The sequence below is a fragment of the Oncorhynchus nerka genome, linkage group LG9a (genome assembly GCF_034236695.1).
Source record: "Oncorhynchus nerka isolate Pitt River linkage group LG9a, Oner_Uvic_2.0, whole genome shotgun sequence".
In the NCBI taxonomy this organism is placed as follows: Eukaryota; Metazoa; Chordata; class Actinopteri; order Salmoniformes; family Salmonidae; genus Oncorhynchus; species Oncorhynchus nerka.
Window position 1 is genome coordinate 4285419 of NC_088404.1, and position 18462 is coordinate 4303880.

General features: G+C 44.1%; 1 pseudogene; it reads right to left on the bottom strand.

Annotated features, from left to right (window-relative positions):
- LOC115117246 (mucin-2-like) overlaps window positions 1-18462 on the bottom strand; it is an 80016-nt pseudogene that overhangs the window by 3162 nt on the left and 58392 nt on the right.

Consider the following 18462-nt stretch of genomic DNA (forward strand, 5'->3'; position numbering starts at 1 on the left):
TTAGCATCAAATAGCCCCGTGATATGCAACTTTTCAGGGAAGTTAGGAACAAATATACACAGGCAGTTAGAAAAGCTAAGGCAAGCTTTTTCAAACAGAAATTTGCATCCTGTAGTACTAACTCAAAAAGTTCTGGGACACTGTAAAGTCCATGGAGAATAAGAGCACCTGCTCCCAGCTGCCCACTGCTCTGAGGCTAGGAAACATTGTCACCACTGATAAATCCCCTATAATTGAGAATTTCAATAAGCCTTTCTCTATGGCTGGCCATGCTTTCCACATCGCTACCCCTACCCCGGTCAACTGCCCGGCACCCTCCACAGCAACCCGCCAAAGCCCTCACCATTTCTCCTTTACCCAAATCCAGATAGCCGATGTTCTGAAAGAGCTGCAAAATCTGGACCCCTACAAATCAGCCGGGCTAGACAATCTGGACCCTCTCTTTCTAAACTTATCTGTCGAAATTGTTGCAACCCCTATTACAAGCCTGTTCAACCTCTCTTTCGTATCGTCTGAGATTCCCAAAGATTGAAAGCTGCCGCGGTCATCCCCTCTTCAAAGGAGGTGACACTCTAGACCCAAACTGCTACAGACCTATATCTATCCTACCCTGTCTTTCTAAGGTCTTCGAAAGCCAAGTTAACAAACAGATTACTCACCATTTCGAATCCCACCATACCTTCTCCGCTATGCAATCTGGTTTCAGAGCTGGGTGCATCTCAGCCACACTCAACGTTCTAAACGACATAATAACCGCCATCGATAAGAGACATTACTCTGCAGCCATATTCATCGACCTGGCCAAGGCTTTCGACTCTGTCAATCACAACATTCTTATTGGCAGACTCGACAGCCTTGGATTCTCAAATGATTGCCCCGCCTGGTTTACCAACTACTTCTCTGATAGAGTTCAGTTTGTCAAATCGGAGGGCCTGTTGTCTGGACCTCGGACAGTCTCTATGGGTGTGCCACAGGGTTCAATTCTCGGGACGACTCCCTTTTCTGTATACATCAATGATGTTGCTCTTGCTGCTGGTGATTCTCTGATCCACCTCTATGCAGACGACACCATTCTGTATACTTCTGGCCCCTCCTTGGACACTGTGTTAACTAACCTCCAGACGAGCTTCAATGCCATACAACTCTCCTTCCGTGGCCTCCAACTGCTCTTAAAAGCAAGTCAAACTAAATGCATGCTATTCAATCGATCGCTGCCCGCACCTGTTCGCCCGTCCAGCATCACTACTCTGGATGGCTCTGACTTAGAATACGTGGACAACTACAAATACCTGGGTGTCTGGTTAGACTGTAAACTCTCCTTCCAGAACACATTAAGCATCTCCAATCCAAAATTACATCTAGAATCGGCTTCCTTTTTCGCAACAAAGCATCCTTCACTAATGCTGCCAAACATACCCTCGTAAAACTGACCATCCTACCGATCCTCGACTTCGGTGATGTCATCTATAAAATAGCCTCTAACACTCGACTCAACAAACTGGATGCAGTCTATCACAGTGCCATCTGTTTTGTCACCAAAGCCCCATACACTACCCACCATTGTGACCTGTATGCTCTCGTTGGTTGGCCCTCGCTTCATACTCGTCGCCAAACCCACTGGCTACAGGTTATCTACAAGTCTCTGCTAGGTAAAGCCCCGCCTTATCTCAGCTCACTGGTCACCATAGCAGCACCCACTCGTAGCACGCGCTCCAGCAGGTATATCTCTCTGGTCACCCACAAAGCCAATTCCTCCTTTGGTCGTCTTTCCTTCCAGTTCTCTGCTGCCCATGACTGGAACGAATTGCAAAACTCTCTGAAGCTGGAGACTCACATCTCCCTCACTAGCTTTAAGCACCAGCTGTCAGAACATTTTACAGATCACTGCACCTGTACTTAGCCTATCTGTAAACAGCCCATCTATCTACCTACCTCATCCCCATACTGGTATTTATTTATTTATTTTGCTCCTTTGCACCCCAGTATCTCTACCTACACATTCATCTTCTGCCGATCTACCATTCCAGTGTTTAATTGCTATATTGTAATTACTTCGCCACCATGGCCTATTTATTTCCTTAACTTACCTCATTTGGACTCACTGTATATAGACTTTTTGTTTTCTTTTGTTCTACTGTATTATTGACTGTATGTTTTGTTTATTCCATATGTAACTCTGTGTTGTTGTATGTGTCGAATTGCTATGCTTTATCTTGGCCAGGTCGCAGTTGCAAATGAGAACTTGTTCTCAACTAGCCTACCTATTTAAATAAAGGTCAAGTAAGAAAAAAATAAAAATAAGAGGTCAGGTTCATAAGAGGTCAAGTTCATTAAAGGTCAGGTTCATAAGAGGTTATGTTCATAAGTGGTCACGTTCATAAGAGGTCAGGTTCAGAAGAGGTCAGGTTAAAGAGGTTATGCTCATAAGAGGTCAGGTTCATAAGAGGTCATGTTCATAAGAGGTCATGTTCATAAGAGGTCAGGTTCATAAGAGGTCGGGTTCATAAGAGGTCGGGTTCATAAGAGGTCAAGTTCATAAGAGGTCGGGTTCATAAGAGGTCAGGTTCATAAGAAGTTATGTTCATAAGAGGTCAGGTTCATAAGAGGTCATGTTCATAAGAAGTTATGTTCATAAGAGGTCAGGTTAAAGAGGTTATGCTCATAAGAGGTCAGGTTCATAAGAGGTCAGGTTCATAAGAAGTTATGTTCATAAGAGGTCAAGATATGGAATGACCTTGGTCGTTACCCCCTTGCCTTGTTTTCTTTTTTCATTCAACTTTTTCACTCCGGAAGCTTTATCTGGACATGGTTCGTCAGGACCTCCAACAGCCGAAGATAAGTAGTAACATTAACATGATGCCTTCTAATTGCAGTCGCTGTGCTCATAATATACAGGAGAACGATCGCCTGGTGAGGATGTGCTGCAAGCCCAGCTTCAGATGCAATTGTTAGGCAAGGGTAAGTTCATTGTAGGAAAGGATGTAACAGTGTTTGTGACACCAGTAAGTACAGATAGTAACGTTAGTATAAATCCCCTCGCACGGTCCCCGCAGCCGGACTTTCCCATGGCTTCTGGAGGCAAATGCTGTAGGAATGCGCAACCGGTGTCGCTCATTCAGCCGACAGAAACTTTCAACCGGTTTTCCCCATTAAGCAAGGGGTCGGAGTCTGAGGCCGAGCATCTCTTGTCTCTACTCCTCCCGTTACGGGGTCTGAGACACCGAAGCCTCCCACCATTAGCTCTGACAAATTGAAAACCCTAGTCATTGGAGACTCCTTTACCCGCACGCAGTATTAGACTTAAAACGAATCATCCAGCGATCATACACTGTTTCCCAGGGGGCAGGGCTACCGACGTGAAGGCTAATCTGAAGATGGTGCTGGCTAAAGCTAAAACTGGCGTGTGTAGTGAATATAGAGATATTGTTATCCACCTCGGTACCAACAATGTTAGGATGAAAAAGTCAGAGGTCACCAAGAGCAACATAGCTTCAGCGTGTAAATCAGCTAGAAAGATGTGTCGGCATCGAGTAATTGTCTCTGGTCCCCTCCCAGTTAGGGGGAGTGATGAGCTCTACAGCAGTCTCACAACTCAATCGCTGGTTGAAAACTGTTTTCTGCCCCTCCCAAAAGATAGAATTTGTAGATAATTGGCCCTCTTTCTGGGACTCACCCACAAACAGGACCAGGCCTGGCCTGCTGAGGAGTGACAGACTCCATCCTAGCTGGAGGGGTGCTCTCATCTTATCTTCCAACATAGACAGGGCTCTAACTCCTCTAGCTCCACAATGAAATAGGGTGTAGGCCAGGCAGCAGGCTGTTAGCCAGCCTGCCAGCTTAGTGGAGTCTGCCACTAGCACAGTCAGTGTAGTCAGCTCAGCTATCCCCATTGAGACCGTGTCTGTGCCTCAATCTAGGTTGAGCAAAACTAAACATGGCTGTGTTCGCCTTAGCAATCTCATTAGAATAAAGACTCTTCCATTCAAGACAGCAGCATACCACCCTGCATACCACTCCTGGCTTGCTTCTGAAACTAAGCAGGGTTGGTCCTGGTCAGTTCCTGGATGGGACACCAGATGCTGCTGGAAGTGGTGTTGGAGGGCCAGTAGGAGGCACTCTTTCCTCTGGTTTACAAAAAATTGTGTTTTCATCTTTTGAGCGTCTAGTCATGAAATCTATGCAGCCTACTCAATCACTTTTATAGCTACTGTTTACAGACCTCCTGGGCCATATACAGCGTTCCTCACCAAGTTCCCTGAATTCCTATCGAACCTTGTAGTCATAGCAGATAATATTCAAATGTTTGGTGATTTTAATATTCAGATGGGAAAGTCCACAGACCCACTACAAAAAGGCATTCGGAGCCATCATCGACTCAGTGGGTTTTGTCCAACATGTCTCTGGACCTACTCACTGTCACAGTCATACTCTGGACCTAGTTTTGTCCTATGGAATAAATGGTGGATCTTAATGTTTTTCCTCATAATCCTGGACTATCGGACCACCATTTTATTATGTTTGCAATCGCAACAAATAATCTGCTCAGACCTCAACCAAGGAGCATCAAAAGTCATCCTATAAATTCTCAGACAACACAAAGATTCCTTGATGCCCTTCCAGATTCCCTCTGCCTACCCAAGGACGTCAGAGGACAAAAATCAGTTAACCACTTAACTGAGGAACTCAAGTTAACCTTGCGCAATACCCTAGATGCAGTTGCACCCCTAAAAACGAAAAACATTTGTCATAAGAAACTAGCTCCCTGTAATATACAAAATACTCGAGCTCTGAAGCAAGCTTCCAGAAAATTGGAACGGAAATGGCGCAACACCAAACTGGAAGTCTTCCAACTAGCTTGGAAAGACAGTACCGTGTATCGAAGAGCCCTCACTGCTGCTCCATCATCCTATTTTTCCAACTAAATTGAGGGAAATAAGAACAATCCAAAATGTATTTTTGATACTGTCGCAAAGCTAACTAAAAAGCAGCATTCCCCAAGAGAGGATGGCTATCACTTCAGCAGTAATAAATTCATGACTTTCTTTGAGGAAAAGATCATGATCATTAGAAAGGAAATTACGGACTCCTCTTTAAACCTGCGTATTCCTCCAAAGCTCAGTTGTCCTGAGTCTGCACAACTCTGCCAGGACCTAGGATCAAGAGAGTCACTCAAGAGACACTCGGCCTATATCGAATCTTCCATTCTTCTCAAAAAATTTAGAAAAAGCTGTTGCGCAGCAACTCACTGCCTTTCTGAAGACAAACAATGTATACAAAATGCTTCAGTCTGGTTTTAGACCCCATTATAGCAATGAGACTGCACTTGTGAAGGTGGTAAATGACCTTTTAATGGCTTCAGACCATCTGCATCTGTCCTCGTGCTCATAGACCTTAGTGCTGCTTTTGATACCATCGATCCCCACATTCTTTTGGAGAGATTGGAAACCCAAATTGGTCTACACGGACAAGTTCTGGCCTGGTTTAGATCTTATCTGTCGGAAATATATCAGTTTGTCTCTGTGAATGGTTTGTCCTCTGACAAATCAACTGAACATTTTGGTGGTCCTCAAGGTTCCGTTTTAGGACCACTATTGTTTTCACTATATATTTGACCTCTTGGGGATGTCATTCAAAAACATAATGTTAACTTTCACTGCTATGCGGATGACACACAGCTGTACATTTCAATGAAACATGGTGAAGACCCAACAATGCCCTCACTAGAAGCCTGTGTTTCAGACATAAGGAAGTGGGCGGCTGCAAACGTTCTACTTTTAAACTCGGACAAAACAGAGATGCTTGTTCTAGGTCCCAAGAAAAAAAGAGATTGACGGTTGTACAGTCGTCTCAAATAAAACTGTGAAGGACCTCGGCTTTTCTCTGGACCCTGATCTCTCTTTTGAGGATAATATCAAGACTGTTTCAAGGACAGCTTTTCTCCATCTACGTAACATTACAAAAATTAGAAACTTTCTGTCCAAAAATTATGCAGTAAAAGGTATCCATGCTTTTGTTACTTCTAGGTTAGACTACTGCAATGCTCTACTTTCCGGCTACCTGGATAAAGCACTAAATAAACTTCATTTAGTGCTAAATACGGCTGCTAGAATCCTGACTAGAAGCAAAACATTTGTTCATACTACTCCAGTGCTAGCCTCCCTACACTGGCTTCCTGTTAAGGCAACGACTGATTTCAAGGTTTTACTGCTAACCTACAAAGCATTACATGGGCTTGCTCCTACCTATCTTTCCGGTTGGGTAGTGCCGTACATACCTACACGTACGCTACGGTCACAAGATGCAGGCTTCCTAATTGGCCCTAGAATTTCTAAACAAACAGCTGGAGGCAGGGCTTTCTCCTATAGAGCTCGGTCTCAACCTTTAAGTCTTTACTGAAGACTCATCTCTTCAGTAGGTCATATAATTGAGTGTAGTCTGGCCCAGGAGTGTGAAGGTGAACGGAAAGCCTCTGGAGCAACGAACCGCCCTTGCTGTCTCTGCCTGGCCGGTTCCCCTCTCTCCACTGGGATTCTCTGCCTCTAACCCTATTACAGGGGGTGAGTCACTGGCTTACTGGTGCTCTACCATGCCGTCCCTAGGAGGGGTGCGTCACTTGAGTGGGTTGAGTCACTGACGTGATCTTCCTTGGCCCCCCCCCACCCCCCTCTTGGGTTGTGCCATGGCGGAGATCTTTGTGGGCAAAACACGACCTTGTCTCAGGATGGTAAGTTGGTGGTTGACGATATCCCTCTAGTGGTGTGGGGTCTGTGCTTTGGCAAAGTGGGGGGGGTTATATCCTGCCTGTTTAGCCCTGTCTGAGCGTATCATTGGATGGGGCCACAGTGTCTCCTGACCCCTCCTGTCTCAGCCTTCAGTATTTATGCTGCAGTAGTTTGTGTGTCGGGGGGCTAGGGTCAGTCTGTTATATCTGGAGTACTTTTCCTGTCTTATCCGGTGTCCTGTGTGAATTTAGGTATGCTCTCTCTAATTCTCCCTCTCTTTCTCTCTTTCTTTCTCTCTCACTACCTGACATGATGACTCCTTGCTGTCCCCAGTCCACCTGGCCGTGCTGCTGCTCCAGTTTCAACTGTTCTGCCTGAGGCTATGGAACCCTGACCTGTTCTCCGGACATGCTACCTGTCCCAGACCTGCTGTTTTCAACTCTCTAGAGACAGCAGGAGTGGTAGAGATACTCTTAATGATCTGCTATGAAGCGCCAACTGACATTTACTCCTGAGGTCCTGACTTGTTGCACCCTTGACAACTACTGTGATTATTATTATTTGACCATGCTGGTAATTTATGAACATTTGAACATCTTGGCCATGTTCTGTCATAATCTCCACCCGGCTCAGCCAGAAGAGGACTGGCCAACCCTCATAGCCTGGTTCCTCTCTAGGTTTCTTCCTAGGTTTTGGCCTTTCTAGGGAGCTTTTGCTTGCTGTTTGGGGTTTTAGGCTGGGTTTCTGTACAGCACTTTGAGATATTAGCTGATGTACGAAGGGCTATATAAATTCATTTGATTTGATAAGAGGTTATGTTCATAAGAGGTCAGGTTCATAAGAGGTTATGTTTGACTCGTAGATCTGACATATAAACAATAAATACAACAAATCATGAATATTTATAAATGAATCATTATATTGTTTTAACTTACAGGTTGTGCAACATCCATTTGCATCAGTTTTCTCAGTTCCCTGTCAAAAAGAATAGTGTACAGCTCAATTTGGATATGACTAGTTACAGTCTATTGAGCTAGAGAACACAGTATAGATGTTATAATGGAAAACTATGATCATCTATGAATATGTTACTCGGGTGTAAATTCAATATAACCTCCAAGTTACTATCAAATGAAGCAAGCAGTATATTTAGGTATAGTTACTTTACTTCAAACAAACACATTCAACCAGTTTCCTCATCTACTTACAGGGACACAGTCCTCTGGACGGAACACTGGGCATTTCAATTTGGATTCCACAACGATGAACTGGCTGTTTGTCTTTGTGCATTCATACTTCACACAGCGGTCACTAGGGGGCGACCAAAACTCCCCAAGCTGTCAAGTAGCAAAAAAATAAAAACTATAAGCGTTGATATATCATTTATAAACCTTTTAGAAATATGTACATCATTATTTGAAAATGTAAAGCATTACAATTCTTAAGCATTTACATCTTTAACATTTATGATCATTTATGATGCATTTTTATGAACATTTTTAAGCATTTATATGTTCTCATTAGGGAATCAATATTTAGGTTTATTTTATGCAAAATTTACAAATGATTTATTGTAATACTGCTCTATTCTGCCAGAGTGTCAAAGAAGTGTCACTTCTCACCGTGTATTCAGTATTGTTGTGGACACAAACAGGTTTGGCCACTGAAAGAACACACAATAAAAGGGTCAGACAATGGTTGAGACATAACAGTTGTTGAACGGTTAAGTTAGTCACAATTCCTGCACCATGTTACCATCATGACACCTGCACCATTTTACCATCATGACACCTGCACCATGTTACCATCATGACACCTGCACCATGTTACCATCATGACACCTGCACCATGTTGCCATCATGACACCTGCACCATGTTACCATCATGACACCTGCACCATGTTACCATCATGACACCTGCACCATGTTACCATCATGACACCTGCACCATGTTGCCATCATGACACCTGCACCATGTTACCATCATGACACCTGCACCATGTTACCATCATGACACCTGCACCATGTTACCATCATGACACCTGCACCATGTTACCATCATGACACCTGCACCATGTTACCATCATGACACTTGCACCATGTTACCATCATCACACCTGCACCATGTTACCATCATGACACCTGTACCATGTTACCATCATGACACCTGCACCATGTTACCATCATGACACCTGCACCATGTTACCATCATGACACCTGCACCATGTTACCATCATGACACCTGCACGATGTTACCATCATGACACTTGCACCATGTTACCATCATGACACCTGCACCTGTTACCATCATGACACCTGCACCATGTTACCATCATGACACCTCCACCATGTTACCATCATGACACCTGCACCATGTTGCCATCATGACACCTGCACCTGTTACCATCATGACACCTGCACCATGTTACCATCATGACACCTGCACCATGTTACCATCATGACACCTGCACCATGTTACCATCATGACACCTGCACCATGTTACCATCATGACACCTGCACCATGTTGCCATCATGACACCTGCTCCATGTTCATGACAATATTTACATTAATCCTGGGCTTAATAATTACCTCCAGGTTGAAGTTAAAGTCTAAGTACATGATATGTTTGAGTGAGCGCTGTGCCTTTCCACGTTCTTGGAATAGAAATATGACGTCACTGTTTTATCACTTTACAAAGTTTTTAAATTATGGTGCATGATTGTCCAATGACAGGGTCCAATAACATGGTCCAATGACAGGGTCCAATAACAAGGTCCAATGACATGGTCCAATGACAGGGTCCAATAACATGGTCCAATGACATGGTCCAATGACATGGTCCAATAACAGGGTCCAATAACAAGGTCCAGTGACATGGTCCAATGACAGGGTCCAATAACAGGGTCCAATAACATGGTCCAATAACAAGGTCCAATGACATGGTCCAATGACAGGGTCCAATGACATGGTCCAGTGACATGGTCCAATGACATGGTCAGTATAAAGGCTTCATAAACACTACAGAAATGTGTTACAAATAATCTATAACCATGTCAAATTAGACAAACCTGTGCTTTATAATTGGTGTGACAAAGGCATTTCCTAAAACACCTGCTAAATGTCTTTGTTGTTACTTTTAAGGTTGGAATCAATATGCAGAACCTCCAGCAGAAAGAGAGGTAAGAAACCATTGGTACACAAGCTCAGGGACAAGCTACACTATTCACAGTCAGGTGATTATGTCACAGAGTTATGGCACATTTATGAACCCTTTATAAAGCACGTTATAGATGCTTTGTAACACATTTATGTAGTGCTTATGAAGGCTTTATGAAGTAGCTAGAATGAAGACCTTTTTGGTGCTAACATTACACTCCTTGTCATATGTCAAACATTTAGCACAAGCAGACTTGTACCCAGGTTACCTGGTACCACGTTAAGGTGCCTCTCTATCCTGCCTCTACTCACCACATGTATTTTTCTGACAGCAGTCCACCGTCTCGTTGACCAACACCTCACCGTACTTCTTACAGGTAACAATTTCTTGGGGTGGACATTTCACTGGTTCACACTGGACACTCAGTGTGTCAGCATTACACGTGCACTTCTGGCAGTTACTGTACCAAGTCTCACCAAACTGTGTTGGGAGAAAACAAACACTGTTAGCAGAGACTTCAAATTTATTAAGACGAGGACTGGCCACCCGTCAGAGCCTGGTTCCTCTCTTGGTTTATTCATAGGTTCCTTCCTTCTAGGGAGTTTTTCCTAGCCACTGTCTTTCTGCCTCTGCATTGCTTGCTCTTTGAAGTTTTAGGCTGAGTATGTGGAAAGCACTTTGCGACCACTGCTGATGAAAAAAAGGGCTTTATCAAATACATCCGATTGATTGATAAAAACAATAGGGCTCCAGCCTCTTCAGAGCTGGACAACTTACAAGCCCCAATGAAACTAGAAACTTTTTGTGGACTATTTATTTGATTTATTTGACCTTTAGAACAAGTTATCATTTGTAACTGCAACCTGGCCAAGATAAAGCGTAGCAATTCGACACATACAACAACACAGAGTTACACATGGAATAAACAAAACATAGTCATTAATACAGTAGAACAAAAGAAAACAAAAAGTCTATGCACAGTGAGTGCAAATGAGGTAAGTTAAGGAAATAAATAGGCCATGGTGGCGAAGTAATTACAATATAGCAATAAACACTGGAATGGTAGATCGGCAGAAGATGAATGTGCAAGTAGAGATACTGAGGTGCAAAGGAGCAAAATAAATAAATAAATAAATACCAGTATGGGGATGAGGTAGGTAGATAGATGGACTGTTTACAGATGGGATATGTACAGGTGCAGTGATCTGTAAGCTGCTCTGACAGCTGGTGCTTAAAGCTAGTGAGGGAGATGTGAGTCTCCAGCTTCAGAGATTTTTGCAATTCGTTCCAGTCATGGGCAGCAGAGAACTGGAAGGAAAGACGATCAAAGAAGGAATTGGCTTTGGGGGTGATCAGTGAGATATACCTGCTGGAGTGCGTGCTATGGGTGGGTGCTGCTATGGTGACCAGTGAGCTGAGATAAGGCGGGGCTTTACCTAGCAGAGACTTGTAGATAACCTGTAGCCAGTGGGTTTTGTCACGCCCTGGCCTTAGTATTTATGTGTTTTCTTTATTATGTTGGTTAGGCCAGGGTGTGACATGGGTGATTTATGTGTCTTGTTTTGTCTAGGGGTTTTGTAATCTATGGGGTTGTGTTCAGTTGAGTGTTCTAGGTAAGTCTATGGTTGCCTGGAGTGGTTCTCAATCAGTGTTTATCGTTGTCTCTGATTGGGAACCATATTTAGGCAGCCATATTCTTTAGGTATCTTGTGGGTGATTGTTCCTGTCTCTGTGTTTTGCACCAGTTAGGATTGTTTCGGTTTTTCCATGTTTTCTTATTTTGTATAGTGTTCACGTTTTTCATCTTTCATTAAAGATGTTTATAAATCACCATGCTGCGTTTTGGTCCGCCTCTCCTTCCCAGGAAGAAAACCGTTACAGGTTTGGCGACGAGTATTAAGCGAGGGCCAACCAACGAGAGTGTACAGGTCGCAATGGTGGGTAGTGTATGGGGATTTTGGTGACAAAACGGATGGAACTGTGATAGACTGCATCCAGTTTGTTGAGTAGAGTGTTAGAGGCTATTTTATAGATCATAGACATCACCGGAGTCGAGGATCGGTAGGATGGTCAGTTTTACGAGGGTATGTTTGGCAGCATGAGTGAAGGATGCTTTGCTGGGATATAGGAAGCCGATTCTAGATTTAATTTTGGATTGGAGATGCTTAATGTGAGTCTGGAAGGAGAGTTTACAGTCTAACCAGACACCCAGGTATTTGTAGTTGTCCACGTATTCTAAGTCAGAGCCATCCAGAGTAGTGAATCTGGACGGGCAAGCAGGTGCGGGCAGTGATCGATTGAATAGCATGCATTTAGTTTAATTTGTGTTTAAGAGCAGTTGGAGGTCAAGGAAGGAGAGTTGTATGGCATTGAAGCTCGTCTGGAGGTTAGTTAACACAGTGTCCAAGGAGGGGCCAGAAGTATACAGAATGGTGTCGTCTGTGTAGAGGTGGATCAGAGAATCACCAGCAGCAAGAGCAACATCATTGATGTATACAGAAAATAGAGTCGGCCCGAGAATTGAAGCCTGTGGCACACCCATAGAGACTGTCAGAGGTGTGTACAAAAGGCACTCCGATTTGACACACTGAACTCTATCAGCGAAGTAGTTGGTAAACCAGGCAAGGCAATCATTTGAGAAACCAAGGCTGTCGAGTCTGCCAATAAGAATGTTGTGATTGACAGAGTCGAAAGCCTTGGCCAGGTCAATGAATACGGCTGCACAGTAATGTCTCTTATCCATGGCGGTTATGATAACGTTTAGGACCTTGAGTGTGGCTGAGATGCACCCAGCTCTGAAACCAGATTGCATAGCGGAGAAGGTATGGTGGGATTCGAAATGGTCAGTAATCTGTTTGTTAACTTGGCTTTCGAAGACCTTAGAAAGACAGGGTAGGATAGATATAGGTCTGTAGCAGTTTGGGTCTAGAGTGTCACCACCTTTGAAGACGGGGATGACCGCGGCAGCTTTCCAATCTTTGGGAATCTCAGACGATGCGAAAGAGAGGTTGAACAGGCTTGTAATAGGAGTTGCAACAATTTCGGCAGATAATTTTCGAAAGAGAGGGTCCAGATTGTCTAGCCCGGCTGATTTGTAGGGCTTCAGATTTTGCAGCTCTTTCAGAACATCAGCTATCTGGATTTGGGTAAATGAGAAATGGTGGGGGCTTTGGCGGGTTGCTGTGGAGGGTGGCGGGCAGTTGACCGGGGTAGGGGTAGCCATGTGGAAAGCATGGCCAGCCGTAGAGAAATTCTTATTGAAATTCTCAATTATACTGGGTTTATCGGTGGTAACAGTGTTTCCTAGCCTCAGAGCAGTGGGCAGCTGGGAGGAGGTGCTCTTATTCTCCATGGACTTTACAGTGTCCCAGAACTTTTTTGAGTTAGTACTACAGGATGCACATTTCTGTTTGAAAAAGCTTGCCTTAGCTTTTCTAACTGCTTGTGTATATTTGTTCCTCACTTCCCTGAGAAGTTGCATATCACGGGGGCTATTTGATGCTCATGCAGAATACCACAGGATGTTTTTGTGCTGGTCAAGGACAGACAGGTCTGGAGTGAACCAAGGACTATATCTATTCCTAGTTCTACATTTTTTGAGAGGGACATGCTTATTTAAGATGGTGAGGAAGGCACTTTTAAAGAATAGCCAGGCATCATCTACTGACAGGATGAGGTCAATGTCATTCCAGGATACCCCGGCCAGGTCGATTAGAAAGGCCTGCTCGCAGAAGTGTTTCAGGGAGCGTTTGACAGTGCTACCTGACAGGTCGCTCCTACCAGGTGGCGTGGCGAGAATCTGTCTCCTCACCACGCGCTCTCACCACTGGCGTCCCCCAGGGCTCTGTTCTAGGCCCTCTCCTATTCTCGCTATACACCAAGTCACTTGGCTCTGTCATAACCTCACATGGTCTCTCCTATCATTGCTATGCAGACGACACACAATTAATCTTCTCCTTTCCCCCTTCTGATGACCAGGTGGCGAATCGCATCTCTGCATGTCTGGCAGACATATCAGTGTGGATGACGGATCACCACCTCAAGATGAACCTCGGCAAGACGGAGCTGCTCTTCCTCCCGGGGAAGGACTGCCCGTTCCATGATCTCGCCATCACGGTTGACAACTCCATTGTGTCCTCCTCCCAGAGCGCTAAGAACCTTGGCGTGATCCTGGACAACACCCTGTCGTTCTCAACTAACATCAAGGCGGTGGCCCGTTCCTGTAGGTTCATGCTCTACAACATCCGCAGAGTACGACCCTGCCTCACACAGGAAGCGGCGCAGGTCCTAATCCAGGCACTTGTCATCTCCCGTCTGGATTACTGCAACTCGCTGTTGGCTGGGCTCCCTGCCTGTGCCATTAAACCGCTACAACTCATCCAGAACGCCGCAGCCCGTCTGGTGTTCAACCTTCCCAAGTTCTCTCACGTCACCCCGCTCCTCCGCTCTCTCCACTGGCTTCCAGTTGAAGCTCGCATCCGCTACAAGACCATGGTGCTTGCCTACGGAGCTGTGAGGGGAACGGCACCTCAGTACCTCCAGGCTCTGATCAGGCCCTACACCCAAACAAGGGCACTGCGTTCATCCACCTCTGGCCTGCTCGCCTCCCTACCACTGAGGAAGTACAGTTCCCGAGCAGCCCAGTCAAAACTGTTCGCTGCTCTGGCCCCCCAATGGTGGAACAAACTCCCTCACGACGCCAGGACAGCGGAGTCAATCACCACCTTCCGGAGACACCTGAAACCCCACCTCTTTCAGGAATACCTAGGATAGGATAAGTAATCCTTCTCACCCCCCTTACTAGATTTAGATGCACTATTGTAAAGTGGCTGTTCCACTGGATGTCTTAAGGTGAACGCACCAATTTGTAAGTCGCTCTGGATAAGAGCGTCTGCTAAATGACTTAAATGTAAATGTATGAGGGGTGGTCGTTTGGTCGCAGACCCATTACAGATGCAGGCAATGAGGCAGTGATCACTGAGATCTTGATTGAAAACAGCAGAGGTGTATTTGGAGGGCGAATTAGTTAGGATGACATCTATGAGGGTGCCCGTGTTTACTGATTTGGGGTTGTACCTGGTAGGTTCATTGATAATTTGTGTGAGATTGATGGCATCAAGCTTAGTTTGTACGATGGCCGGGGTGTTAAGCATGTCCCAGTTTAGGTCACCTAGTAGCACGAGCTAAGAAGATAGATGGGGGGCAATCAATTCACATATGGTATCGAGGGCACAGCTGGGGGCAGAGGGAGGTCTTGTTTCTGGAAAGGTAAATGTTTAGAAGTAGGTGCTCAAATTGAGCTTAATGTGAAGTGAGCTGTACCATTTCTTCTGACAGATTAATTGTGGTATACATCCACATTATTACCTGTTTGGGTTTTCCATCAGGTCCTGTGCATCCTTGGAGGGAAAATAAGATCTTACGTCATACATGCTGGTACTTTGAGACACAATTAAACAATGTATTCCTTAAACTGACACATCCTTACCACAGTCACGAACACAGGTGTCAGAGAATGTGTTGAACAAGATGGTACCCTCAGGGCAGGAACAGCCCTCCATGAATGAGTCACATACAATGTCACGGGTCATTTGTGCCCCCTGACATGAATGCACATATTTTTCATTGTATCTATGGCAAGAAAAATCTATTAATTACAGACTAGAAACTTTGGCATAGAATGGAAACCTTTAAGAATGCATGTACTTTAGGTAGTGGTGTAAAATAATGAGATGGGAAAGAGATGCGATGGGAATGAGACGAGATGGGAATGATATGGGAATGATATGGGAATGAGATGAGATGAGAATGAGATGAGATGAGATTGGAATGAGAAGGGAATGCGATGAGAATGAGATGAGTTGAGAATGAGATTAGATGGGAATGAGATGAGAATGAGATGGGAATGAGATGAGATGGGAATGAGATGAAATGGGAATGATTTGAAATGGGAATGAGTTGAGATGAGATGGGAATGAGATGAGATGGGATTGATATGAGAATGAGATGAGATGAGATGGGAATGAGATGAGATGGGAATGAGATGAGAATGAGTTGAGATGGGAATGAGTTGAGATGAGATGAGAATGAGATGAGATGGGAATGAGATGAGATGGTAATGAGATGAGAATGAGTTGAGATGGGAATGAGTTGAGATGAGATGAGAATGAGATGAGATGGGAATGAGATGGATACCTTGAATTGCATGTTGGCTGGATAGTAGAGCCACATGCCTTATACACTTTGGTCTTAGGGCATGTCAGTTCTGTAATATGGTCAAGATGGAATGAAAGACAAAACAGTAAGTACACAATTTGTAAATGCAGGTTGTCAAAATACAAATAATTAATGTAAATCGTAAAGTTATTAGAATTATTTAAAATCGTATTAACATCTATCCTGCATCCGAGTTTGGAAACTATTCCCTACTTAGATCACTACTTATTGCCGGAGCCTGGTCAAAAGCAGTGCACTATGTAGGGAATAGGATCCCATTGGGGACACAGATCCTTATTGGATATGAAAGTCCTTCCCTACCACATGTTCCATTAGTTGATTTCCTCCAGTCGATACAGACTCCAGCTCCTGCACACCTCACGGCGTAGGCTTCCAGGCTGGAGCAGCCGATTGAGATATTTGGCATGTGGCAGACATCAAACTTACAGGCCTCGAAGAAGGGTTGTTGTGGGATAACATCATGGCATTGCTTAAAGACCCTTCCAAAATAAAGAACCCATTTAAGTTATTATATCGGACTAACCCAAAAGGGGCTATAACATGTCACAACAGATCACTTACAAATATTGATTACTGTATGCCTTACACGCTAAATTATTTGTGAAGCATCTATGAAGTTCCTATGAATATGACATATTTTATACGGCATAAACAGTCTGTAAGATAAGTTTGGTTCTAAGTTATGGAACAACAACCCTTGCCTTTACCGGAGAGTTTACAGACTTGTATGTAAACAGTGTCACAGCAACCTCAATCAGATTCCCTTGTCTTTGTAATATAGCTGTCTCTTTGTATTATTACAAGGTTACACGTCTTACGGGCTAAGTATGATGTCACAGATTGATGTCTTTCCTGACGGGCAGGTTGGAGGCGTGGGGGTAGGTGGGGTAGGTGTGGGAGGTGGGGTAGGGGGTTGCCGTTCACAGTAGGGTTTTTTATCATCAGGAATCTTCCATTCATGAGCCATCTCAGGACATGATGGGTCAATCTTTCCATTCGGTAATCTGCAATCGTTTTTCCTGATATTGTCACAGGTACCTTTATAAAGGTACAATAAATATGGGAATGAGAAAAAACACAAGTTATTTTATGTCAGAAACAGCTGCTCATAACTTTAAGCCTACCTACAGTATATTTTAATTGGTAATGCTATCATTGTAACTGTACAGTGAACTTTAATGCCATAAAAATGCAAAAACACGAAAACAAAATAACATTAAATCATTGCAACAAATGTTCAGTTTACTCACAGAGTACTACAAGCTGTTCATCTGAATCATACTTAAAGTGTTTTTGATCTACATAATTCCTGCATCCCAAATGGGACCCTATTCCCCCTGGTTAAAAGGAGTGCGCTGCAATGGGATCCTATTCCCCCTGGTTAAAAGGAGTGAACTACAATGGGACCCTATTCCCCCTGGTTAAAAGGAATGCACTACAATGGGACCCTATTTCCCCTGGTTAAAAGGAATGCACTACAATGGGACCCTATTCCCCCTGGTTAAAAGGAGTGCACTACAATGGGACCCTATTCCCCCTGGTTAAAAGGTGGTTAAAAGGAGTGCACTACAATGGGACCCTATTCCCCCTGGTTAAAAGGAGTGCACTACAATGGGATCATATTCCCCCTGGTTAAAAGGAGTGCACTACAATGGGACCCTATTCCCCCTGGTTAAAAGGTGGTTAAAAGGAGTGCACTACAATGGGACCCTATTCCCCCTGGTTAAAAGGAGTGCACTACAATGGGATCCTATTCCCCCTGGTTAAAAGGAGTGCACTACAATGGGACCCTATTCCACCTGGTTAAAAGGAGTGAACTACAATGGGACCCTATTCCCCCTGGTTAAAAGGTGGTTAAAAGGAGTGCACTACATTGGGAACAGTGTGCCATTTGGGATGCAGTAAAGCCTACATACTTACCACACTGCCCCTCTGTGTTGTTGTGGAATAGGGAGTTTGGCAGGGTTACACTGAACATAAGGGACTTAAACATCACTGTTGCTTTAATGGCAGGGATCTTCAACAGTAACTCTACCCCAGTGCTGGTGATCATGAGGTCTTCATTAGAAAAGGTCGGGAAGATCTGATTTCCATTGATGTAAACCTTGTAAATTATTAGGAAAAACATTACATTACGAATGAGAATAGAGAACAGAATAACATTACAATAATGTAGATAAGATATGAACAGTTTCCAGAACTAAATGAAGTCACAAGGAGAGTTGGTAGTCTGTTAATAATTTGTCAATATAATGAAATTCTTTGAAATGTCATGGGAATGTTTCAGATACCTTGATGATGCTTTTGAGTTAACGTGTCGGCATCATGAAAGTGGTTAACCAATA